Here is a 27,558-nt window from a genome sequence, read left to right as displayed (position 1 = left end):
GGGTAGAGAGAGAGGGAGATGCAGAATCTGAAGCAGGCTCCAGGCTCTGAGCTGTCAGCACAGAACCCAGCGCAGGGCTTGAACTCACTTACCGTGAGATCATGACCTGAGTCAAAGTTGGGTGCTTAACCAACTGAGCCACTCAGATGCCCCAAGCATCTGACTCTTGATTGCAGCTTAAATTGTGATCCCAGAGTCATGAGATCAGGCCCCACATCGGGCTCTGTGCTGAGTGTGGAGCCTGCTTGGCATTCTATCTCTTCCTCTCTCTCTCTGCTCCTCCCCAGCTTGTGCATGTGTGCACCCTCTCTTTCTCTCCCTCTCTCTCTCTCTCTCAAAATAAATAAATAAACATTTTGAAAATGTAAAAATATAAAATGAGCGACTTTGGTATTAGGATAGACAACCCAAGTTGGAAACACAGAATCTCAAAGTTTTGAGGGTTTTTTTAAAGCTACTGTTGAGATAGTTGTCTTTTGATAGAGCAAAGCTTTTAGTCATCCCCCCAAAACAGGAAAACAATAATAAGAATGGATTTATGTTCATTTGAATGATATAACTGTATCATATCCACTTGCTGATGTTCAAATACCTATGTTCCACTTTTATAGATTTTTGTCAGGATCATGAGGTTGACAGATGGGACATGTACCAGAGAAACATTCTCAAATATTTTGAGCAAAATTGCCCAACAGATTCTGATTTCAGACTGTAGCCAATTTTGGCCAATAAATTATGTTGGCTGATTTGATCACATTGGAAGAGGATATAATTCGTTTTTTTTTTTTTTTAATGTTGTCATGCCCCAGTTTGAGGTCCTGGTTGATGACAGGCCAGGTTCTCTCTCTGAGCAGCGAATTAAGTCTATACTCTGTCATTTACCTCACTGGGCTCATACAAGTTTTAAATGCCCCTTGGATCAGGTACCAGAAAACTAGGGACAGCACCGGTGCCCTAGAGCCCTCCAAATTAAATAAGTTATCTGTTTCACAGGGACCCCAGGAAATCTAACTAATGTCACCCTACTTGCCATACAAAACCTCTTCCAGCTTGCTGTTACTTTTTCTCTGTGTGCCCTTCCCAACATCTTTCTCTTGTTCTGCCTTTCGTCTATCTCGAGTGCCAGTGTGTTTTGCCATCAAAATAATCTTTAAATGTTATAAAACAAAAGGTAGAATCCTCATTTGAGGAATGGCGTTCAATTAATTTACATGGATGTAGTCATTAATTATACTTGAATGGAAACATAAAGAGAATACTGAGAAATATCTAAGACTTTTGATTTATGTTATAAATCAATCAAGTCATACATATATCATGGACATGATATATATTATGTATCATAAATTGACATATCACCAACTGTCACTTTTTATACCTGTTGGCAAGTGTACTGAAATTGGGACACAAGAATTAATTAGAAAAGAATAACTTGCTAGTCTTTGGATTATAAAATAAATATTTTTTTCTTAAAACATGAAAATGGAAGTTCCTATGTTTGGTAAACAAATAGTTCTTATAATAATTACGAATTTATTAAAAATTGAAGGATACCAAAAAAGTCTAATTCCTTTTATTAATCATTTGTAATCTTTCTCTTTATAAGGAGCTGGAAACAAAAAACAAAAAACCAAAAAACCTTTGTGTTATCTGGGCCATTCCAGAAAAGTCCAAAGACATTTTTTTGATAAAGCACATCTTCATAGTTCTATAATTCTGTATGGCCTGAATTAGGGAAAGACATAATTAAGAAAAAGTGCCAGTGAAAGAAGATGAAAACATAAGTTTTCAAAGGAAAAATGGTAAAAAAACAAAAATGCTATGAAAAAACAAATGTAAATTAAAATCATGTTTAATGAACTAAGTTTCTTTTTTATGCTTTAAAATTACCCAACTAACCAAAGATTATTTATTAACACAATTTAACATTAGTCTAAGGTGTTAAATTTAATTGAAAATTTGGAAATTATAATTAAAGTCAACACAGTAATCTCTTATTATTTACAGCATTATTAGAATTTGTGAGATTTAACATTTCAAGAGGTATCCTGCTATTACAAATTAGTTTCTTTAAATACCATTTTACATATTTGAAATCTGAAACTATCATGGGGACAACGATAGCTTCTTTGACTCATACACTAATGTTGAAAGTTGTTAAGTTTTAATCACAAGATGTATAGTCATAATCTTATATAAACTGGAAAATCTGTTGGCCTTAATTTACATAGTAAAAAATGGAGGAAGACATACAGTTTTAAAACTGTTATTCCCTCACTTATGTCAAATATTACATGCATTTATTTTTAATATAATTTACAAACGTGTGTGTATGAAACTAAATTTTAGAGATTCTTCATATCACTTAAATTTTTAGTCATATTTTGTTTTTTTTTAATCTCATGAGCAAGGCCATTTCTCAATTATTTTCCCTGATTGCAGCATTTTTTGTTGTTTTTTTACATAGCTCACATATTTTGAGAAAAGTAATGCAATGTGGTAATTTGTCTTTTTCTTCGGAAGATAATTTCTATCTAGACTAGATATTTTTTAAATGAACATATGATAATTTGTTTGCCATCAATCTCTAAACTTTTCCACAACAGGGAAGAAAGGGGGAGGAAAAAATAAAAAGTTTGAAGGAGCCAGTTTCAAACAAATGTGAAATTATTACTATCAAAAGCTATTTATCTTCCCTCTGCATGAGGATAAAGATTAGAGTCAGGAAACAGCTTCTGATGCACACACACACACACACACACACATTGTTATGGCTGATATAAAGAAACTGAACTCTCTCCTAAGTGCTCTCTTTTAGACAAACCAAATGAGACCCTCTCCTTCTTTTTGTGCTAAAGTGAAAAATTTTATGTCAAAACTTCCTCAAATTGACCACTGTAATTACAGATTGTCTTTTTTAAAATCATTTCAAAACTTAAAAGTATTTTGTGCTATTGGCACCCATACAGATAGGAAGATCAAAGCAACTTAGTAGCAAGGTTATCAAATGATGGTTGGCCTTTCTTTTGCCTTTTATTGGTTAAAATTAAGCACTATTGGGGCACCTGGGTGGCTCAGTCGGTTAAGCGTCCGACTTTAGCTCAGGTCATGATCTCGTGGTTTGTGAGTTCGAGCCCTGCATTGGGCTCTGTGCTGACAGCTCAGAGCCTGGAGCCCGCTTCACATTCTGCATCTTCCTATCCCTCTCCCCTTCTTCTGCTCATGCTCTGTCTCTCTCAAAAATAAACAAACATTTAAAAATATAAAAGCACTATTAGTAAGAGTGCCAAAAAATGCTGTACTTACCTATCTCCTAAAAGCTCTTGGCAATGATAAAATCAAGTAGTGGAATCTCAACAAGGATAATAATAGTGGTAATAAAAACAATGAAAGTGGCTCTAGCAACCCCTTAACACAAAAGGGCAGGATACTGAGCAGTAGTAGAATTATTATAGTTACATGTCCATCTAGGACTATGCTGAAGAGGGGAGATAGTAAAGGGTCATCATCATACTCTATCCTCTTTGAAGCATTCTGGGTAGACAGTGGGGACTCTAGTTCTAATGTGAATGGTACTATTCTTTGGGAGGAAGACCTTTCTCTGACCTTCAAGGTCCTTCTAGCTGGACTTAGAATCAAGTTGACATGAGATAAATTGACAGGAAAAAATAAAATTTAATAGAGTGTGTATGGGGAATCCACATAGATGTGAAATTCCAAAGACAATGAGGCAACATGAAGCTTAAAGGAGTTAAAGAGAGGGGTAGGATCTAAGGACACAAGGTGAAGGAAGGCTATTAGCAAGAAGGTGAAAGAAGATGTATTGAAAACCAAAGTTTTCCCTATCATGCAGATAAGTTTCTTAACTGAAGGGGAGTATCAGATAATAGCTCTCTTCCAGGTATAGGTTCTCCTTTCCAAGGTAAATTTAGGCAATTGAGGACTAGGTAGAGATTTTCCTGCATCCGTTGTGTTTTGACGACTTTTAACTCAAAATAATTTTCATGCCAAAGTGGCCCATCTTGGGGCAGCCTGCCCGTGGCCCCTGTATTACCAACTGTAGAAGAAAAACAAACAAAGCAGTTAAAAGGGCCTTTATGAACACATTACTAGTGAGAGCAACTTAACCTAAGTGTTGACGAGAGGAGGCGCAGGTCATTCAAGATTTTATTTAACTGAGCAAGATAGTCAAACGTTTGTTTTAAGAGTTTTTTGCTATTCAAATCCTGAAAGTGTGGGGAAACAGGTTACATTCATCATGGGTCAGTGTGTAGGCACATCAAGAATGAAACAGTGTTATAGCAACTATTGGTCAGACAGTCTCAGTTAAGCAGAAGCAGGCAGGAATATTTGGGGACTAAAGTCTTTCAAGCCTCAGTAAAAAAATTCGTTAATGGTTACACTTCTTTCCATTTGGTTTGTATAAAGAGATTTAGAGGACTATGTAACAGTCCTTCATAATGAAGATAATGCAAACAGTACATTTAGCCAGTAACTGAAAACTATGAAAATTCTTCAATATGTTTTACATAAATAAAAGTCTTGAAATATCTCTTCCTTCTCTCTACCTCATGAGTGCATTTATAACTACATATGGATAAAAAGGGCTAAACGCTGACAAAAGAATCTGCTAATTCAGAATCTCTTGGATTATTTTGCACTACATTAAATCTTTCCAGTCTCTTTTACATAAAAATGAAAATTGTTTTTCTCTTTAGAATTAGAGCATGTATATCAATAATGCCAGTTATTGATCATCCCCACTATTCTCTTTGATAAGTAAAATGGCATAGAGTAGTCTTTGAAGTAGCAAAATTTTTCTGAAATGTGAAACCCTGTTTTGTTTTCAGAAAAGGATAAAAGAAGTGGAAAATATCAGTGCTAACTGAGGAGGGGTGAGGGGCATTTCTTCCTGTCTGGCTTGTTTTCCTCAAGCTTTTATTTTATTTTATTTTATTTTATTTTATTTTATTTTATTTTATTTTATTTTATTTTTAAAGTGTATTTATTTATTTTGACAGAGAGAGAGAGCACAAGCAAGAGACGGAAAGAGAGAGAGGAGAAAGAGAATCCCAAGCAAGCTCCACGCTAATGGTGGAGAGCCTGACGCAGGGCTGGAATTCACCAACCATGAGATCATGACCTGAGGTGAAACCAAGAGTCAGATACTTAACCAACTGAGCCATTCAGGACCCCCCTCAAGCTTTTAAATCCAATAACAAAGTAAAAAAATATCTTGCTGAATGCCTACATAGAGAAGCATTGTGCTAGGGACTGTAGAGATTTAAAGAAGATATGAGGAACATGGTTGCTACTCTCACAGATTTATTATATAATTAAATTAGGTATATATACATACTCATACATATATGTGAAGACAAATAATATTAATAATACTGGATACAATAAAATAAAGCAAAATTACAACTTCTTATATGATAAGCTTTCAAATAGCACAAGTCTATAAAAGTATCAGGAACAAAGCTGATAATCTGTGAGAAATAATGGTGAATTGAAAAATAAGAATATAAAGAGACAAACGTAGCTCTCAAAGGCAAACTAAGGGATGGAGGAGCAATGGAAAGAAAAATGAAAAGAAGATCTATATATTATCTCATTTTTTTATGAGAGATAATGATCAGATTAGTAGATATCCTTTCTTCTCGCTCAAATTGATGTATTTTATACAAGCTTAAGAATATTCTTTAAAGTAACAAAACTAGAATGAAAAGAGATTTTACAAATTCCAAATCACTGGAGAATTGATTACATAGAGGGAGGAAATACTCTTATAAATAATAAATGTAAAAAATACTCTTTTTTTTAATGTTTATTTATTTTTGAGAGAGAGAGAAAAAGCGTGAGTGGGGAGGGGCAGAGAGAGAGAGAGAGAGAGAGAGAGAGAGAGAGAGACACACACACACACACAGAATCAAAAGGAGGCTCCGGGCTCTGAGCTGTCAGCATAGAGCCTGACATGAGATCATGACCTGAGCCAAAGTCAGACACTTAACTGACTAAACCACCCAGGTGCCCTAAATAAATAAAATACTCTTAAGTACTGAGAAAAATAATGACTCAAAATGCAGTCATAATAACAATATAACTGTGTATCATCCTCAAAGGTAAATTCCAATAATCACTCAGAAATATCAAAAGAGAAAGTGTGGAAAGTGCTCAAGGAGAGACCAGAAAACAATAGTGATAATAATGGTGAGAGAGAGAAAAAAAAAAGTTAATTTAAAGCAAACATTATTGGGGCACCTGGGTGGCTCAGTCGGTTAAGCATCCGACTTCAGCTCAGGTCATGATTTCACAGTCCATGAGTTCGAGCCCCACGTCAGGCTCTGTGCTGACAGCTCAGAGCCTGGAGCCTGCTTCAGATTCTGTGTCTCCTTCTCTCTCTACCCCTCCCCTGCTCATGCTCTGTCTCTCTCTGTCTCAAAAATAAATAAAAACATTAAAAAAATAAAAAAAATAAAGCAAACATCATTAAGGGGGAGTAATTTATTATTAATGAATTAAGTTAGATTAACAGAAACAGCATAATTGTCTTGGACTGTTTGGGCCTGCTATAACAAAACACCTCACTCTAAGTGGCTTAAACAACACATTTATTGTTCAGTTCTGGAGGCTGGGAAGATCAAGGCACTGCAGATTTGGCTCACGTCCTAGACAACCGTGTTTTTACTGTAGCCTCATGTGGTACAAGGGAGGCACTTCTCTGGGGCTTCTTTTATAAGAACACTAATCCCAATCATGAGGGCTCTGCCCTCCTGACCCAAGCATGTCCCAAAGAACCCACCTTCAAAACCCTTACCTTGGCTGGTAGATTTCAAACTATGAATTTTAGAGGACACAAACATTTAATCTATAGCAACAATAATGGATTATTCTACCTGACTTTCCCCTGACACTGGCAAAGTACATACAAAAATACAAGTAATCCAATTGATGAGATTATTTGTATACAGAATCATACACATTTAATAAACTCTAAACAATACAAACTTTCTATTTGCTTACTCGTATTATTCATACGAAATATACAGTGTTTAGTCATATGTCAAGTAAAAGGAAAACTATTAAATTCCAAAAATGAGAAATGATAGAGAATTTCTCTGATACCACATTTAAAACTATAGTGAAGTTGTGAATACAGAAATAAAAAATACCTAGGCATGTGGAAATTTATTCAATTGTTTCCTAAACAATTCTTGGATGAAAGATGCAAGCAAAATTCAATTGTCAAATAATTGTTACTATATATTTAAAACTATGAGGTGTAATGGCAATTGTACTGATAGAAAGTTCACCACCTTAAAACCCTTTGTTATTCACAAAAGGATGAAAACAATAAAGGACACATTGAATTTGATAACATAAAAAACAAGAAATACCAAAATTTATAAGGATTAAAATTCATAAAGATAAAAGCAGAAATTTTGACATAGAAAAGGGAAGTGTAACAAAACTAATAAATCCAAAAAGTGATATTTGGAAAAGTATAAAGTAATAACTGGTATAAAGAAAAAAAGAAAGATCAAAAAGATCATTTCACAGTAAAAATTGCACTGGCCAGAGTCAAACAGGACAGGGTGACTCTACCCAAGGCTCTTGCAAGACGAAGAGAACTGGATTCTAAACTTAATTTTGCTCTAACAAAGGGTTTTTTTAAGATACAAGGCGGGAGGGATCTTAGGCTACATGTGTTTGCTAATTGGACTTACCCTAAGAAAAAGTAAACTACCTCCTATCTCCATACAGAAGGTAGTTTTCCAAGTTGACTCCTGCTCTCCCACAGAGACTGGGATGTGGGGGTGCTATTATCTTTGATGATTAGATTTCACAGGGATGGCTCCAGGTCCTTAACAAAGATATTCCTGGGGTGGAGAGCTGGCAAAAGGCAGTGTAAGAATTTGCAATTACAAAACGTCTAAAGTAAATGCTCTAAGAAAAGGGAGGTCAGAAGCCTGAAGTCAGGAAGAATCGTATCTAAAGTTTAGTCAAGCTATGGGGAATTAAGGCCATATCGGCCAATAATCCAGAACCACATGTTCCTGTAAGTCCTTATTTTCAAACTTAAAAATTCTTTAATGTTTATTCATTTTTGAGAGAGACAGGGCACAAGCAGGGGAGGGGCAGAGAAAGAGAGAGAGAGAGAGAGAGAGAGAGAGAGAGAGAGAGAGAATCTGAAGCAGGCTCCAGGCTCTGAACTGTCAGCACAGAGCCCAATGCAGGGCTCGAACCCACCAACCGTGAGATCTTGACCTGAGAAGAGGTCGATGCTTAACCCACTGAGCCCCCCAAGTGGCCCTCAAACTTTAATAAAGCATGTGGTAAAAATGTTATCACATAATAACTAAATTGTTTCATAGTATATGAAGAAGAACACTTTCAACTTTAAAAGATTTTTTTTAATGTTTATTTTTTTTTTAACTTTTTTTTTTAACGTTTTATTTATTTTTGAGACAGAGAGAGACAGAGCATGAACGGGGGAGGGGCAGAGAGAGAGGGAGACACAGAATCGGAAGCAGGCTCCAGGCTCTGGGCCATCAGCCCAGAGCCTGACGCGGGGCTCGAACTCACGGACCACAAGATCGTGACCTGAGCTGAAGTCGGCCGCTTAACCGACTGAGCCACCCAGATGCCCCAATGTTTATTTATTTTTAAGAGAGAAAGAGAGAGAGGGGGAGAGGGAGAGGGAGAGGGAGAGAGAGAGGAAGGTCAAGTGGGGAAAGGGCAGAAAGAGAGGGAGTCCAGAATCCAAAGCAGGATCCAGGCTCTGAGCTGTCAGCACAGAGCCCAATGTGGGGCTCAAACTCACCACGAGACCATGACCTGAGCTGAAGTTGAACAGTTAACTGACTGAGCTACCCAGGTGCCCCCAGAACATTTCCAACTTTTTCATTCTAGTGTAACCCTTATACTTACACAAGAAAAATTAAGTACTGGGGGGAAACAGCCTATGCCACCCCAGAATGTTCCACTTTGCTTGGTGGATTATTTCTAGCTGAAGACCACGAGGGCCCAGCAGATTTAGGAAGAATTGTTTATCTACAAGAATTTAGAGAGGAAACCTATACCAGGAAGAAAGTTACCACCAGAGACAACTTTTTATTTCAGGGAAACTTATATGTTTGGCATAGCAAACGTTTGTTTATCAAATATCTGCTCTTCTCATCTCCGTGTGAATTGTCTTCCCCACTTTGAAGCCCCAGATCCCTACCTGTTTCTCCTTAGCTCAGCATGATATGTAAGACTCAATGATGTGACTGGAGAGTCATACTGTTATGGGGCTCCAGTACACATGAAATTTATTTTTCTCCTGTCTTCTGCCAACTTAGTTATTATACCAGCCAAAGAAGCTAGAAGAAAAAAGGAAAATATTTTCCACTCCTACAGTACCAAATATAAACTACCAGCTAATCTTATTAACTACACACACACACACACACACACACACACACACACACACACACAGGTGCATGCAGACATACACCCCAAAACCAAATTTGACATTAATAGATTAATTCCAGCTGACATTAAAAGAATAACCCAGTGCAAGAGTGGGGTTATGTGTCAGCTGAGGTTTTAACAGGAAAAGTATGATAGACTTAAAGGGGTTAACTGAGGAGAGTTCAATGAAGGGACTATTTACAAAGGTTTGAGTAGAGTCAAAAGACCAACATGGATAGTCAAACTCCTAGGATGAACGCTAGTGGCAAAAGTGATACGTGAAATGAGTGAGATTCAAGGAAATGCACTGCTCTAAACCTGAAGGGAAGAGGGAGATGGAATCATGTTAATGGAGTCCAGTAAAAATAAGTTCCACGTCCTGCTTGCCAAATACAGCAAGAGGCAGAGGATAAAGATGCCTTCTGGGACAGAGAGCAGGACAGAGAGGAGAGGTGTATGGATATGTGGATGCAGGAGGAAAGCAAGGATTGTACGGTAATTTCCATTTAGCCTCTAGGTCAGGAGTTACAACACATTTCATGGAATCTATGACTATATTGATTGGACGACGTAATTTTATGTTGCACTAAGAAATAAGGAATGCTGGCAATTAAATTATACACAACAATTTCTTTTCTGATATTTTAAAACAAAATTTATACTGATTTCAAAGTCTTTTTTCTTAGATTAATTTAGATTAAAAAAACTTATCATATATCCCTCCTTGCCTATGTAAAACCAAACATATGTGCAAAAGCCAAGTGACAAATTCTTAAAATGCCACCAGTAAGTCTGATTTTTTGAAGTCATTTTGACTCAGCCTTTTTATAGTCTATCATCTGTAACATCTAGAATATTAATGAGGTGACATTTTTGAGGAATGCTTTATCATCTTCAGGATTGCCTTCCAAGCCACAGACATTCATCTTACAACTTTTGATGCTGATACTTGCTCTACTGTATTAAAAGATACCAATGGATAGTTTCTAGACTGCTCCCCAGATTCATTTTCCTTTTTCACATGGTTCATGAAGATATTTTGAGAGAAAGGACATAAAAATCTTTCTTTCTAAAACCAGTATTATTTTGAGTCACATACAGATGAACCCATATTTCATCACACCAAGACATCATGTTAAGATGAATTGCAATTTAACAGTTATGCAAGACTCCTATAAAGAAAAGTGTTTCTTAATGTACTAAGGGATGTAATAGAAATTAGTAAAAATTAAGACAACTTTTGTTCCTTCAGTAAGAAACCTTGAAGAACATGTGTACATGTATATTTTAATCCCTGTTCCTTTTTGTTTACATGAGGTTTGTAATGTTTTATGAGGAAAGAAATTATGATCCTTAACTACTAATTTCCAAGTAATCTGCATAGAGAACCAAAAAAACCATTATGTTGCATGCTTCTAGGGACCTGGTAGCGAAGAAAGTGAACTTAGTAGGCAGAAGAGCTGTGAAAAAATCATGCAGAACTGCAGCATATTGCTGGAACACAATTTTTTGTTTTAGTTTTTGTTTGTTTGTTTGTTTGTTTTTCTTTCCAGGCAGGGAAAATGCTAGCAAGTCAGGGGGAATGCTAAGACTGTTAATTCAGTGTAGGAAAATGCTCTTAATGGCTTCTTTTTAGTGGGTTCTAAGTATGATATTAAAGGCCTCTCTTCTTAAAGAAGGGAATATTGAACAAAAACGAATTGCCAAGATCCTGTATACCCAGGGGCTCTGGATCCCAATATGCTGAATCTAGGATCTGTTGGGAAGGAAAAATGTTCCTATACCCTTTATGATTCTTCTGGCTGGTTTAAGAACTAACAGGAAAAATGAAGTGTAATTTTTTTTTAATGTTTATTTTTGAGAGAGAGAGAGAGAGAGAGAGAGAGAGAGAGAGAGAGAGACAGAGCATGAGCCAGGGAGGGGCAGAGAGAGAGGGAGACACAGAATCCGAAGCAGGCTCAGCACATAACCAGATACGGGGCTCGAACCCATGAACTAGGAGATCATGACCTGAGCTGAAGTCAGATGGTCAACCAACTGAGCCACCCAGGTGCCCCAAAATGAAGTGTCATTCTTATATACAGAGGCCTCCTAGATATGGAACCCAACAGGTGGCCAAGGCAGGTACTTTCTATACTATTTAGAAAAAGAAGGAATAAATTTGTGAGGAACTGATTCACAATAATAAGAGAACTTATTTTTTTGGAACCTTAATCAGTAAGGAATTCTAAACAGAATTTGGGCTGGGGTAGTAAATTAGTAACAAAATTTCTTTATATAGGCTTCCTCAGTCCTGTATTCCCATCTCTAACAATAAATTACATGTCTCTCTACCTCCTGGTGCAGGGAGGATACCTTTCAAATGGGAGATTTATTTCCTGCTTTTTAGACACAAAGGAGGGTCAGAGTGTTCTTGCACTTGCTGTTTCTTAAGTGACTTTAATTCAAAATAATCAATATGCCACTGTGGCATGTCTTGGGGCGGCCTGCCCTGAGCCCCAACAGATCAAATATTGCTCCAAAGAACTTTTGCTTTTAGCGGAGTATCCAGGCTGAGTTAAATGTCTGTTTCCTACTTGAGTCTGGAAAGGATAATAAAAGGATGTATTTGTGTACCCGAATTAAGTTTACAGGAGCCTTTCTCCCACTGACTGATAACAGGTCAAGTTAATAAGGAAATGCTCAAGTGAAATTAGGTGCTGTTTACTTCCATTTGTTGTTCTGCATTACACTGTCACTTAAAATATGGTGCATTAGGTAACACTTCAAGACTGAGTTTTACCGAGGAATACTATTTCTGTGGGAAGGGGGATGGATGTACCTGAGGGTAAAAGAAGAGAAGTCTATGTTTTTGTTTTTGTTTTTGTCTTTTATTTTTTTTATTATTAATTTACCCTCAGAGTCCCTACCTGCTTCAGTTTAAAATACACACACACACACACACAAAATATATGTGTATATGTGTATGGGTGTACAGATAGATAGATACAGATATATGACTTTGCATTTAATGCATCCCATGCAATAAGCTATTTGCTAAGGGTACAAAGAAATAAAATGCAGTCCTTACTCCCATACCATAGCTGCGTCCATGAAAAGAAATGGTAGACACAGTGTCTAGGAAAGCAGCACCTCCCTGCATGACCAGCCTTGTGCATGGTGAGCACTATCAAACACTAAGATAGGAAGTATAACTTCAATGTCATACTACCATACACTTCCACTTTTGGCTTGCTCCTTCTCACACTAACATATTTCCAAACAATTTTTTTTTCCTTTTCTATTTAGACTTTATAATTGCTTTTGCCAAGAGGATTAGTTCAGCCCCGGTTGCTTCATAGCTAGCAAAAGTGGAAATTCTGTTTTCTTTTTTAATCTCTCCAGGTGATTCTAATGTGTACCCAGATGTCAGATCTAGACAAACGCTGACCTAATAAGTTCACAATTGTGAAGGCTTTGTTAATTGGACTATGAGTTGAGTTCTCATTGACGGTTATCACTAGCATAATAATATTAAAGTCCCTCCTTAACTTCTGTCCAAATTTCCTACCTAACTGCTAACGTGTAGGAAATATGACAAATCAACTTCTCGGTATGTTATCATTGTTGGCCAGTAAACAACCGCAATCCTCGCAATTCTGTAGCCTCTTGTGGCTTTAGGTAGGTTTTATTCATGTGGACTTCCGCAGTTTTGCCTCTTTCATAAGGAAGTAGCCTATCATGGCATGTTAGTGTATTTTCCTGGATAGGCTGAAATCACTTCTGGGACTTCAACCTGTTCACAAAAGTAGATACTAATTTCTAATTTATTACACAGCTGGATGAACTAGCATACATTAAGTGTCCCTAAGCATTTTGAATAAACAGTGTACATCTCTAATTTGATTAAACCTAATATTGCTCTAACAAGACCTTATCCTTCAAGGTTGTTTTCCGTAGATCTACACAAATTACAGATTATATGGCCTGACTCCTCGTATATAATTCAATTCAGTAAAATTCCTTAGTAACAGGCCAGGTATTTAAGAAAGGAGCTTCAGAATACTCTTTTTTTCTTTTCTTGTTTTTAATACTTGTGCTCTAAAGCTGTATTTGTTGCCTGAAATGTAACCTTCTGAAATTTTTCTTTGCTAATTTAGAAGACAATAGCCCTGGTGGTTAATTGGTACTTTGGTGATGAAATAGGAATAGCTGAAATACAGCAATTCATATGCAAACACCACACATCACCATTGCTTAGTTAATCATTTTTACATTTCAAAAGTCCTGTAACAAAGACCACACTGCGAAGAGCCTAGTTCTCCCTCCTTAGCATAAAGGGAACTTCAAATAAACCCTCTTTCAAGCCTATCAAAGAGCCTTTAATGGGAAAATTATATTGTAATCTCTAAAAGGACCGGTTTAGTGGCAAAATGAGTTCCTAATTAGTGGGTCCTATATTTTGCTATTTGATAATAATTTAGCTATTTAGTGAAGCATATTAACTCTTTATAATTTTTGAGGAAAATTTATAAGCCTCACTGCTAAGAACACTACAGTTGATGTGCACTTAACATTTAGGCCCTCGTGTGCCAAAGCATCTAAAATGTGAAAGGTGAATTATAGCCTCCGAGACAAGGTGCTTCATTGTACACCCACCCTTAACCCCACCCCCATTCTGAAAGCTCAAACATTTTATTCAGAAAACGTCTTTTATTTGTGTGTTAAGGCAGTGAAATTTTGATTCAAGTTCAACATATATTGTCTTATAGCTAATTCTTGAAAATAACTCAAAAGGAAATAAAGCTGTGCCGAGGGAGTTGGTTTTGCTAAACATTGCCCCTAAAAGGTGTATTCTAGACTTTTTGGTAGGGCATGAATACAATGAGCTAAGGAGCCCAAGGTCAAATCTTTGCCTCTGATCAAAATACACTGTTCTGCCAATCATTACGTAAAATCATAGAGATGTTTCCAAATATTCCTATTAGCAAAAGAAAATACATTTTGATGAGTCTCTTTTTATCACATCTAATATTCTCAAGGTCACCTTTCCTTTAGAAGGGGCTTTCTTTGGTTTTTATTTTCCTTAGCCTCCATAAAACACGTAATACATGTAACAAAAATGTACTGGTAAATTATAACTGCATCTTAACAAGGAGCTGTTTGAAAAGCCTAATAGCAAATTATTGTTTGGGCAAAAGTATGACTTGATAATTGGAAATTGAACTTGGCTAATATTCATAGAAAAGAGTGAGAGGAGAGAATGGAGGGACTACATGTGGATCTCAGGGTGTAAATCAGCTGATGTTTGTCTGGCTGAATTAAGAAGTATAGGATATTTCCCTAACTCACATTACTTTGGTTATGTTACTAAGACCAATCAAATCCTTCCTTATGCAAGTTCTGGGCATTAGGTTATACACATCTGTTGGAGCCATTCTGTCTACCACATTCCCTCTGAAGTATCATTTATTATCAACTACTACAGTATTTGAAAATAATTTATTTTCATTAGGAGGTCTGGTAGATTAAACAATGTTCAATTAACTGAACGTCTATTACATAATCAAGATTATTAGAGGCTACATGAAATAAAGAAGCATAGGAAAATCCCACTACCTTTAACAAACTCTTAATGTTGCTGACACACAAAAATAACATTAAGCAATATTTATATGAAATATGGTCAGTGAAAAATTATGATAGAATTTAAAAACTGAAGTAGGTTATAATCCAAGATGAAAGTTACTAATTAAAAGCTTAACATAATAATTAAATTTGAGCCTGGCCTTGAAGAATGAATAGTATTTGCATGAGAAAAATAAAAGAGAATATACTGAGTAAAACAAAAATGTAATAAGACAGGTTTAAAAAACGCTGACATTATAACAGAGCATGCAGGAAGAAAAGCAATGGGAAATGAGGCTTGTGGCCATAAATTTTTCTCTTCTTTTCTTTTCTTCTATTTTATTTTATTTGTCTTATTTTATTTATTTTTTGAGAGAGCGAGTGAGCACACACGAGCAGGGGAGGGGCAGAGAAAGGGGGAGACACAGAATCTGAAGCAGGCTCCAGGCTCTGAGCCGTCAGCCCAGAGCCCCACGCGGGGCTCAAACTCACAAACTGTGAGATCATGAACTGAGCCAAAGTCGGACACGTAACTGACTGAGCCACCCAGGGGCCCCTAACTGTAATTTATTTTTATTATTTGTGACTCTATGTGTATGTGTGTGTTGAATGTCTTGTACAAAAGCTGTACATTGACAATACAATAGAGAAAATCATTTGATGTCCCTTTTCGTAATCCTGTATCCTAAGTCTTACGAAATGCATATTTTCTTTAACTACTTCATTCCTGCTATTTATCTATTGTTAGATGGACACTAAAGATGAGATAGCTAATATTCCAATGTTTCACTAATCTTGGGGGGAGGGTAAGCAAACCCTTAGTAGTTTTGCTTATTCAAGTCAGTCGGACTGAAAAGGAATGTCCTGCTGTACCAATGCTGTTATGCGTGCTATGACACAAATATCTTTTAAAGGGTCTTTTACAAACAACATTGAGTTATATGAGAACACTGTAGAAAAAACGGTATATATATTTACAATGCATATGTCTGACAAAGGATTCATACCCCAAATATACATAAAGGACTTCTCTAAATTATTTTTTAAAAAGGACACAAGAGCATCTTGGTGGCTCAACCGGTTAAGGGTCTGACTTCCGCTCAGGTCAGGGTCTTGCGGTTAATGAGTTCCAGCCCTGTGCGAGCTCCACACTCACAGTGAACAAAATCTGTTTGGGATTCTCTTTCTCTCTTCTCTGCCCCTCCCTGCTCTCGCGCGCGCTCTCTCTCTCTCTCCCTCTCTCTCCCAAAATAAATAAGTAAACTTAAAAAAAATGACAGGAAAGGGAAAAATGAGAAAAATAATTGAATAGGAGCATTACCAAAAGACATGCCTAAATGGCAAATAAATATATGAGATAGTATAAATCATTAGGAAAATGCAAATTAAAGGCACAATGAGATACCAGCACGCATCTATTTTAGTGAGACAAATTACAGACTGACAAAAGCAAGCATTGAAATGCTAAAACAAACTGCTGCGTTACTCACGTACCTTGGAAAACTTTTGATAATATCTATATATCTAGATCAACATTTCCCAAGACGCAGCAATTCAATTCCTGCTTACATATCTGACAAAAATTCATACAGTGTAGCTAAAACCTAGAAAATCCCAAATGTTATTAACAGTCAAATGGATAGTCATCGTATAAAATACCACACAGGATAAATGACTACTGCTACGTGAAACAGAATGAATGACTCACAAATAGTGGAAGTCACAAACATGCCATTAAGCAAAAGAAACAGATACATAATATGCATACAATATATTTCCTTTTATGTAACGTTCAAATAAACAAACGTCATCTCTGGTGTCTGATATTAGAATATAATTATCTTTCGGTGCATTGTGGTAAGGGAGGGTAGGGGTTTTTTATGTGTTGCTTATAAGAAACCATTTTTTTTTTGTCTGAGTGGTGTTTACAAGTATATACTCATTGAAAATGCACTGAGCTACAATGTAAATTTTTTATAAATGTGATGTTTTTGTATATATAGGTGTGAAAGTGTCACTGCTTTTGTTAATAATAGAAAAAATAAGCAAATATGAGGTATTGTCTTTTAGGTTTCTGTTATGATGGTTAAATTCAAATCATGATCAAAATGACGTACCATTTTTTTAAATCCATTTCACTGGTAACAATTGAAATACTAATAGTTGGAGATGATTGGCTCAGTAAGATATCTTAATCTTTTTGTAGATTACTGAGGCTGGCAAACCACTCTGAAATGTGATAATATTTTATAAATGAAAGACACATTAAACTTAGAAATTTTACCCTCCCTATATTACCAGAAGAATTTTTTTATAATATATGCCAGAAAATAAGAACTTCAGTAGCAGCACTGTTTTAAAAAATAAAACTTACATACAACCAAATGTCCATCAACAGGGGAGTAAATAAGACCTTTGAAAGAGTCACAAAATGGCCCTGTTCAACATAAATGGACATGAACAAGCTGAAACTATGTTTGATGAAATGGCTGAGTCTTAGCAATGTTATAGAAAGTTTAAAAGATAAGTTACAGGAGATTGTATTTCGTGATAACTTTTTTTTTTCAGTCGGTTTCAAGGTCAGCACAGAGCCCATTGCTGGGCTTGAACTCACAACCCTGAGATCAAGACCTAAGTTACGATCAAGAGTCTGAGGCTTAACCAGCTGAGGCACCCAGGCACCCCTTCATGATACCATTAATGTTTTTAAAAAATTTTTTTAAGTTTGTATGTTTGTTTATTTATTTAGAGAGTGTGTGCACATGTGAGTGAGGGAGGTGTTGAGAGAGAGAGAGAGAGAGAGAGAGAGAGAGAGAGAGAGAGATCCCAAGTAGGCTCAACGCAGTCAACACAGAGCCGAATGTGGTGGCGATGGATCCCATGAACCATGAGATCATAACCTGAATGGAGATCAAGTCTCATACACTTAACCAACTAAGCCACGCAGGCGCCCCAGTGGTACATACCATTTTTAAATTAAGTTTGGCTAAAATAAAAAATTCAGTTTAAGGAATTTTACAGACTGGACACAAATAAAAGTAAATGCAACAGAATAATGAACACAAAATTATAGATGGTTTTTTGTGTTGTTTTTGTTTTTCAGTTTGAGGGAGGCAAGCAGGTCCCTGGATGGGGAAGGATCAAAACTGGATGGTATAAGTTTTTGATAATAATCTAGATTTTCTGTAGATGCTTTTTAACTATTAAAAACAAATAGGTGATAGACAGGTAGATTGGTAAATAGACTGATGAGCGGAAAGATGACAGACACTTTCAGAGTCTGTCATAAACAAAGCATGGATCAAATTTTATTTTCCTTTGTCCATAAAATTGGGGGCAGAAGTAAAGAAATAAGGAAAATGAAAGAAAGATGGTCCTCAAATTAGTGAAAACCCACTTCTAACAGTATTTATAATTTGGAACTGCAATCACAGTAACTTTGCTTTTTTATTTCAATCACAGAAACTTTATTTTTAAATGTTAATTATTATCTTGAGAGAGAGAGAGAGAGAGCGCGCGCAAGTGAGCATGAGCGGGGAAGTGGCAGAGAGAGAGGGAGACACAGAATCTGAATCAGGCTCCAGACTCTGAGCTGTCAGCACAGAGCCTGATGGGGAGCTCAAACCCATGGACTGCAAGATCATGACCTGAGCCGATGTCAGACATTTAACTGGCTCCCCTATCATAATACTTTATTAAAGAGGAAATTTATTTCTGGAGTTCACCCTTATTTACTGCCTTCACTAACAGTGAGATTGCGTTCTTTAAAGAGCATTGAACTTGATCTTTATGCCACTATCACATCATTCATGTTGATGCACAAATTTAATAACAGTAACCTTATTTTGAATGTCAATCTGAATCTGTTCTTCACAGGTCCAAAATATGACGTGGCATCTGTACAGATGGTTACTTGTCATCTCACAGAGTGGTGTACCATTTACTCTTTTAACTTAGTTTTGTGTCTTGCATTCTGATAGTATACTTGGTGTTCAATTACCCTTCACCAGCCTCTATTCTGTCTTATTCCAGGAGCAACAGATTGGAAAAAAAAATATTATCCATTTTGAGTACAGATAACAAGATATAGAAGTAAACAAAGGAAAATTACAGGGGGGATTAACAAATAGCTCTATGATCTTGACTAAGTTTTAGTTTTCTTACATATTAAAAGAATTAAAAATCAAATGCCCAGAAAGTAGATAATGGTGTATTTATAGGAACAGTTTTATCTATAAGACGCATGTAATTTGAGAGCACTTTTTCTTTTCTTTTTTTAAGTAGGCTTCACGTCAGTGCAGAGCCCAATGTGGGGCTTGAACTCACAACCCTGAGATCAAGACAGGAGCTGAGATCAAGAGTTGGATGCTTATCCTAGGCACTCCTGAGTGTTTTCAAGTCGAAATTTAAGAAAGGTTGTAAAATGGCTCTTTTTGGTACTACGTATTTTATTGTTTGAAATTATTTTATAGCCTATTATAGTTCAAGTGGTAAATTTACGAAGGAGATTTTGTACTATTATTTCCCAATTGCAAAAATTTTAAACGTGTTGTTGTTGAAAATACTTATTTTCATTTTTCTAAGTAATTTATAGAACAATGTGTTTGAAAAGTAAGACTTTTTCTTCAGCCCTTTCAAGCCGAAATAAAATGAATTGGTTACTATAATTCAGATTTTCCTTATTTTGTGTTTTCCTACTTTACTTCTTTTTCGTATATTATTGGTGAATTTAATTATCTGAGTATATACTTATTAAAATACATTATGAACTGTTACATTTTCATGGCTTCAATCACAAAAATTCACAATTTTGGCCACTGCCTTTCTTGAAAGAAACATAGCCTAAAAACTTTAAATATAAGAGAAACAAATTATGCTCTATAATGGGTTTTTTAATGAGAATAACTATTTATTTAAAGTTTTTTTTATTTATTTTGACAGAGAAAGAGAGAGACAGACAGACAGAGGTGAGTGGGGGAGGGGCAGAAAGAGAAGGAGAGAGAGAGAATCCTCTGCAGGCTCCATGCTGTCAGCACAGAGCGCAACATCCATCTCAGGAACCATGAGATCATGACCTGAGCTGAAATCAAGAGTTGGATGCTTAAACAACTGAGCCACCCAGGCACCCCTATTTATATATTTCTAAAAATTTTTATTTTTAAGCAATCTTTACACACAATATGGGGCTTCAACTCACAACCAAGGGAGCAAAAGTCACACACCCTATGGACTAAGCCAGCCAGGAGCCCCAAGGGTATCCATTTAAAGTATATGTTCATAATAGTAGCTAAGATTTATCATATGCCAGGTAATGTGGTAAGTGCTTTCTTACATCTTATGCAGCCCTCACAACAAAACTGTGAGTCTCAGCTTCCTCAGTTGTAAAATGGGGATTAAATACTCATCATATTTCTTATCATTAAATATATCATAACTTGTTGGCAAGACGTAACTGCTAGCTACTTCCCTCCCTATAGCAATGCATTATTTATGTCCTAATAAATTCATCTGTTAAAAGTGTACAAAAAAGTTCTAGCTGAATCCTAACTTTTAATTAATTACTCAGTGCTGCTGAAGATAAAGTCAAGTTTGGGACTGATATTAAGGTGATTAGATGGAAACTATTCAATGGAAGCCCCATCGCTGTCATAAAATGATCACATCAAATAATCAGACACTGTAAGAACTGGAGGAAAAGATCAGCCCCTGTGTCAATAGCAATACGGTGTTGTAAAAGAAATAGAGGCTGGAGACAGAAAACCTGAACTCAGATTTATACCCACTACTAGCCATATATTGTCTAGCAAGCAACTTAATTCTCTGAGCTTTATTCATTTATGTATTAATCCTCATAAATCATGTGTAGAGATATCAGTCTGAATGGCTCCACTTTCTTCATCTTTACAATATAGGTAATGACCAACTTGGAACTTGTCATAAATTCCAAAGATGTCTGGGTTTGTGTGTTACACAGCTAACCAGAAAGTCCTACACAACTGTCATAAATTATTGTTCCGATAACTGAGTGGCTCTATTGGAATACGAATAGGATCATTTTGATTTGTCTATTTTACCAGCAGAAAACTATAGGGCTTGGATGATATCTTTTAAGAATTTATTTTGGTTTTAATACATAGTTTTCTAGGTCCCATTGGCTCTACCGTTCTATAAAATGTACCATTTGCCTTAATTAGTTTCTGTATTTAATTTTCACATTTGTCTATTTGTGTATTCTTTTTTCTAATTTTTAAAAAATATTTATTTATTTTTGAGAGAGGGAGAGAGAGAGAGCGCAAACATGGGAGAGGCAGAAAGAGAGGGAGACACAGAATCTGAAGCAGGATCCAGGCTCTGAGCTGTCAGCACAGAACCCAACACGGGGCTCGAACCTGGCAACTGTGAGATCATAACCTGAGGTGAAGTCACACGCTTAACTGACTGAGCCACCCAGGTGCCCCTCCATTCCTGTATTCTTAAGGTAAAACAATACTATTGCTTGGTTTCAGTGATTACAACCGCTAAGCATCCTGAGGACACCATCTATCCGGATGAGGTGAAAACTGCTGGATGAGATTAAATGTTATCTCTTTCCTCTGGATTGTTATATATCCTCTTAGAAAGTTTTTCTTCCTTTTCATGGTCAATTATGAAAAAAATATACTTTGAAAACGTAATTTCGTTTGTTGTAATCACCTTCCGCATCATATAACACAACACCATATTGTCATTGCCGGAGAGTGAGGAGGAGGGAAGCAAGAACAGAGAGGATGAATACCTGTGGACAGCAAGGCACCACAAGACAGTCCTCCTCTCCCATGTCAATCTCCCTCCTTAACTGGTCACATTCTCCTCTACTGGGGGAAATGAACTCAGACTGAGAGGATATTAACTTGCAAAACAAACATCCTACCTTTGTATATAGTTTAAATCAACTAGACTGGGAACGTACTGGGTGATAAGAATTAATGAAGGATGAAGGACGCCAATCCCAAGATTAATAGGCTGCCTACAAGGTTGTAGAGGCACACACATGTGTGTCTGTGGCTTAAGGGGACGTCAAAAGTTAATATTGTTTTTATGAGCTAAAAGCAGCCTCTGCTGCAATGCAGTTTCTCCAAGACATTTATTTTATTTCGAAATTATTTTTATCGAGGCAAAATTGACATAACACAAAATTAATCATTTTAAATTGTGCAATTCAGTGACATCCAGAACACCTGTAATGTTGTGCAACTACCCCTTCGATCTAGTCCCAGCACATTTTCATCACCACAAAAGAAAACCCTGCACCCATCTGACAGACACTCCACACGCCCCTTTTCTACCAGCCTCCGGCAACCACCAATCTGCTTCTTACCTCTCTGTATGCATGTACTCCGGATATTTACCATATACTCATCCAGATTTTAAACAATAGGTCCGTCTGCTTTTGTATTTTATGTAATTTTTTTTTTTTACTTACTCATCTTAGAGGCTAGTAATATTCTTCCTGTGCATCACACTATACTTTTCCTTACATCACTGTAGCAGATGTAGCGAGAGCCTGCCTCATGTTTTCACAGCTACTTTATTTTTAATTGCTCTGTTTCCAGTTAGTATTTCTTAGTGACCCACTTCATAATGAATCTAAACCTCACCTGTGATGGATCTAGGTGAATGCCAAAGAAACTACTGTTGTTGTTGTGTTTTTTTTAATTTTTTTTACGTTTAATTTTGAGAGAGAGAGAGAGAGAGAGAGAGAGAGAGAGAGCAAGAAGGGGAAGGGCAGAGAGAGAGGAAGACACAGAATCCAAAGAAGATTTCAGGCTCTGAGCTGTCAGCACAGAACCTGATGCTGGGCTTGAACTCACAAACCATGAGATCATGACCTGAGCCAAAGTCAGATGCTTAACCAACTGAGCCACTCAGGCACCCCCCAAAGAAACCACTCTTATAACAACACAGAAGTGTTGCTTTGGGTTTTAACAAAATTGTGTTTCACCCATTTGAAATAATTCTCCATATATTTCATCAGGTTGTGTGTGTTTGTATGTGTGTGTGTGTTGAGATAACATTATCTTTAAAAAGATCTAGTAATTGATGCCACAAAGTGTGCAGTAAGATATTTATTCATTCTCTAGCTTGGATTTCAAAAATTTGCTCTTGTGGTCCCAAGGACTACCTAGAAAAAGTGTCATCTTGTCTTGAATTATGCTCTATTTTAAAGTCATCTAAATACTTTAGTTATTTACTTATCAGTTATCTCTGCTTCTTTTATCCCCAAACTTCCTCTCTTTCAAGTCTGGCAGAAAAATTTTTACCCAGGGTTTGGTAATAATAGGTTGTGTTAGCATTGTTTTTCCATGTGTTCACCTGAGCCTGGAGATGAGTTTGTGGTTTTTCTTTTTTCTTTTTCCTGTGGATCAACAGAAAGAGATAACAGATTGTGTCTTCTGTTTTGACTTATAGAGAACCGAAGATCTAAATGTTGCTTCTAGATCTTTAGCTCTGAGCTATGACCTCTGCTTCTCAGATATGAAATATTTGTACATCTATTCATGCTGCCCCTTTTATCCGTACTTGTTGCTTCCTTTGTGTAACATTCTTCGAAGAGAATCGGTGGTGTTTAATTAGACAACAATCTGGCATTTGGTTTCCCTGAAACAAATAACGAAGTAAGTGTGCATCAGTTCCTACCTTAGATCACTTAAGTAGCTCTCTGTACTAAACTGCTTCCTTTGTTTACACTGAGTCTTCTAAAGGCAGGTAAAGGACCTTTAAAATATTCAATTCCACTCTTGAATACAGTTCACAGTAAACACACAAAAATCACCTGATAAATATTAACCTAAAGATGATATATTGAAACATATTGTTCTATAACTTCACGTTGCAACACGTTTTGGTCAGGATTTGGGGGCACGCACATTCTAGGGAAACAAACACATAAATACGGCATACAAAATGTTCAACGTCGCAAGTAGTTTTCCATTCCAAGTCCAGAGCCAGTGATAGCAGCGATGTCAGCACAAATGGTAGAGCTGGGCTTCTGATGGCTTATCCCACCCCAGGAACACTGAAAAGCCTGACGAAAATCATCAGAATCAACCTTATAAGAACTCTAGAAAGTAGAGTTAAAAGTTTACAGCAAGCGAGAACACGCTTAAACAGAAAAAAAATGGCAACTTAACATAGTAGGAGAGACTTGTAGTGCACATCCAGACACACCCACAGCCAGGGAGGAACAATGACAGAGTGAAACTTCATTGGGGAACAGAACTTTGAAAAACTCCTGTATTTAGTGGAAAATCTAGAAAGTCTACACAAGCCCTGGGCAGTCATTCTGGCTGGCTTTCAGGATCAGCATAAGCCAGGAATGAAAGTGAAGGCAGAGTTGTAGAAAAAACAACAACAACAACAACAAAAAACGAGCATAGCTAGTCAGCAAGAGAGCACCCCAACACAGACCCAATGTATAAAGATCTGGACAGTGTTAGGAATAGATTCAATTAAAAAGTTGCAAGACTTGTACACTGAAGACTACAAAAAATTACCAAGGGAAATTAAAGAAGACCAAAATAAATGTGAAGACATTCTGTACTTAGGAATTGGAAGACTTAATATTGTTAAGATGGCAATACTACCCAGATTCATCTACAAATTCAAAGCAATTTTTTAAAGTTTGTTTGTTTGTTTATTAATCTCTACATCCAATGTGAGGTTTGAAGCCATGAACCTGAGATCAAGAGTCACATGCTTTACTCACTGAGTCAGCCAGGAGCCCCTTAAAGCACTGTCTATCAAATCCCAATGGTCTTTTTTTCCACCAGAAAGAGAAAGACCAATCCTAAAATTCCTATGGAATTTAAGGGTCTCTGAATAGCCAAAACAATCTTGAAAGTGAAGAAGTAGAAAGACTCAGATTTCCTGATCTCAAAGCTTAATACAAAGCCTCAGTAATAAAAACAGTGTGACATTAGCATATGATAACAGACTTTCATAGACTTTCTTAGAAAGTGGAGAAGTGCTGACTGTCCAGAAATAAACACTCATATTTAAGGTCAATTTATTTTTGACAAGGGAGCCAAGAAAATACAATCAGGAAAGAACAGTCATTTTAACAAACGATACTAGATCAACAACTGATCAACACGTTCATGAGAGCATATGCACATGTGCCCATACACATGTATGCAAGTTGGCCCTCATCATACACAAAAATTAACTCAAAATAGATCTAAGATCTAAACATAGGAACAAAACTATAAAACTCTTAAAAGAAAGCAAAGGAATAATGCTCTTATTGTAGAATTTAGCAATAGTTTGTTAAATATGATATGAAAAACACAAGCAATAAAGAAAATTAACTACTAGACGTTTGGTTTATCCAAATTAAAAACTTTTGTGCATCAAAGGATGCTACAAAAAAAAGGACATTATCGAGAGAGTAAAAAGACAATGCATAAAATAGAAGAAAATATTAGCAAATCATGTATCTGATCAGTATCTAATACTTGCAGTGTATAAAAAAACTCTTACACCTACTCAAGAAAAAAACAAACAACTCTATTAAAAAAAGGGCAAAGGATCTGAATAGACATATATCTCAAAGAAGATATACAAATGTCGAATGCACATGAAAAGATGATCAAAACTATTCATCATTAGAGATATGCAAATCAAAACTGCAGAAATATCATTTAACATTCTCTCGAATGGCACAATTAAAAAAAAACACAGATAAAAACAAGTGCTGATGAAGATGTGGAGAAACTGGAAACCTCCAAAATTAAAATGGAATTTAATTTGGAAAACACTTCGGTGGTCCCTCCGTAGCTTAAACACGGGGTGGGCATTTGACGTAGCAACTCCACTTTGAGCTGGATATCCCGAAAGACTGAGAACGGGCATCCAAATACTTGTACGTGAATGTTCATAGCAGCATTCTTTACCATATCCAAAAAGGGGAATGAATAGATAAACAAAATACATTACACTAGATAATGGAAAATTATTCAGTCATTAAATAGGAATGAAGCGCTGATAGATGCTATGGTATGTATGAATTGTGAACACATTATGCTATGTGAAAGAAGGCAGTCATGAAAGACTACTGTATAATTTCATTTAATTGAACTATCCAGAATAGGCAAATTCAGAGAAAAAGAAAGTAGATCTTTTGATGCCAGGGGCAAGGGAGAAAGTGAATGTTTAATGGGTATTGGGTTTCCTTTTGCAGTGATGAAAAAGTTCTTGAACTAGACAGTAGTTATTTAACATTGTGAATGTACTCACTGTTACTTGATTGTACACTTTACAATGGTTAAGGGGTAAATTTTATGTGCTGTATATTTTTACACAACTAAAATAATGCCAAAAATAAAATGGTAACCTATTTTTCTCACTTCTATCTAAAAACTAACTACCTAAGAAGGTCTATTTAATTTCTGCAATTAATTCTGATAAGCTATAAGGTGATCTCTATATGAAGGTAAAATAAATGGTTTCTAAGAGTCAACCTGTGATCTATTTCAAGAACTATTTGAGAAAATAAATATATGGAACAGATTTGAATAGTAACTCAGAATTTTTCAAAATGATGTTCCATAGTAGCCACATAGCACTTCAAGAGAGAGGGAGAGAGAGCGAGAGAGAGATGACTTACTTAGTTTTTCCAAAACCACTTGTACAAAAAGAAAAAAAAATTAGTAAATAAGAAAAAACCTGTGACTAATGAAAAAAGAAGATAATTATTTAGTCAAGTAAATGGTCCTATCATCTCAGTTCAGTAATAAAATGTTATTTATATTTTCTAATAGAAACATCCATAGTTGATACCCTTTGGAAAGATTCTGAAATGATTACCACAAAAATGTCATTGATTCACGATGGGAATCACACATACAGGTCCCTCAGTGTGATGCCTCCCAGCTTATGTGGCCTCACAACAAACTGTCCTTCCCTCTCCCTCCCTTTAGGATAAATAATTTGTTTTTATCTTAAACATGATATTTCAAGTGTTTAAAATTTTATATGTTATCTTCCAGGCTTCATACTATAAATAAAATGGAATAAGTTACAGAATATTTGAACTAGAAGTATCCTTAGTGATTTATGAACCTTACTAATAATTTTGTTTTGTTTTGTTTTTGAGACTGAGAGAGAGGGAGGAAGGGGATAGAGGGAGAGAGAAAGACTCTTAAGCAGGCTCCAGGCTCAATACAGAGCCGTATGTGGGGCTCGATCCCATAACCCTGGGATTATGATCTGAGCTAAAAAGAGTCAGAGGCTCAACTGACTGAGCCACCCAGGTGCCCTGCCCCCAAGCATTTTAAAAAAACAAATTGAGAGATTTTATATTTCATATAAAGTCTGTATTTCATATAAAGTCACAATCAGTTAGTAGTGGAGCTGGGTCACAGGGTACCAGGTATCAAATTTAGTGTTTGTTGTTGTTTTCCCCTCGTATTCCTCCCATTATTTTACTGCTGCTCATTAATAATCCTTCACTTA

The sequence above is a fragment of the Prionailurus viverrinus genome, chromosome D4, assembly GCF_022837055.1.
Source record: "Prionailurus viverrinus isolate Anna chromosome D4, UM_Priviv_1.0, whole genome shotgun sequence".
Taxonomy (NCBI): domain Eukaryota; kingdom Metazoa; phylum Chordata; class Mammalia; order Carnivora; family Felidae; genus Prionailurus; species Prionailurus viverrinus.
The sequence above is the reverse complement of the archived record's forward strand: the minus strand, read 5'-3'. Positions refer to the sequence as shown.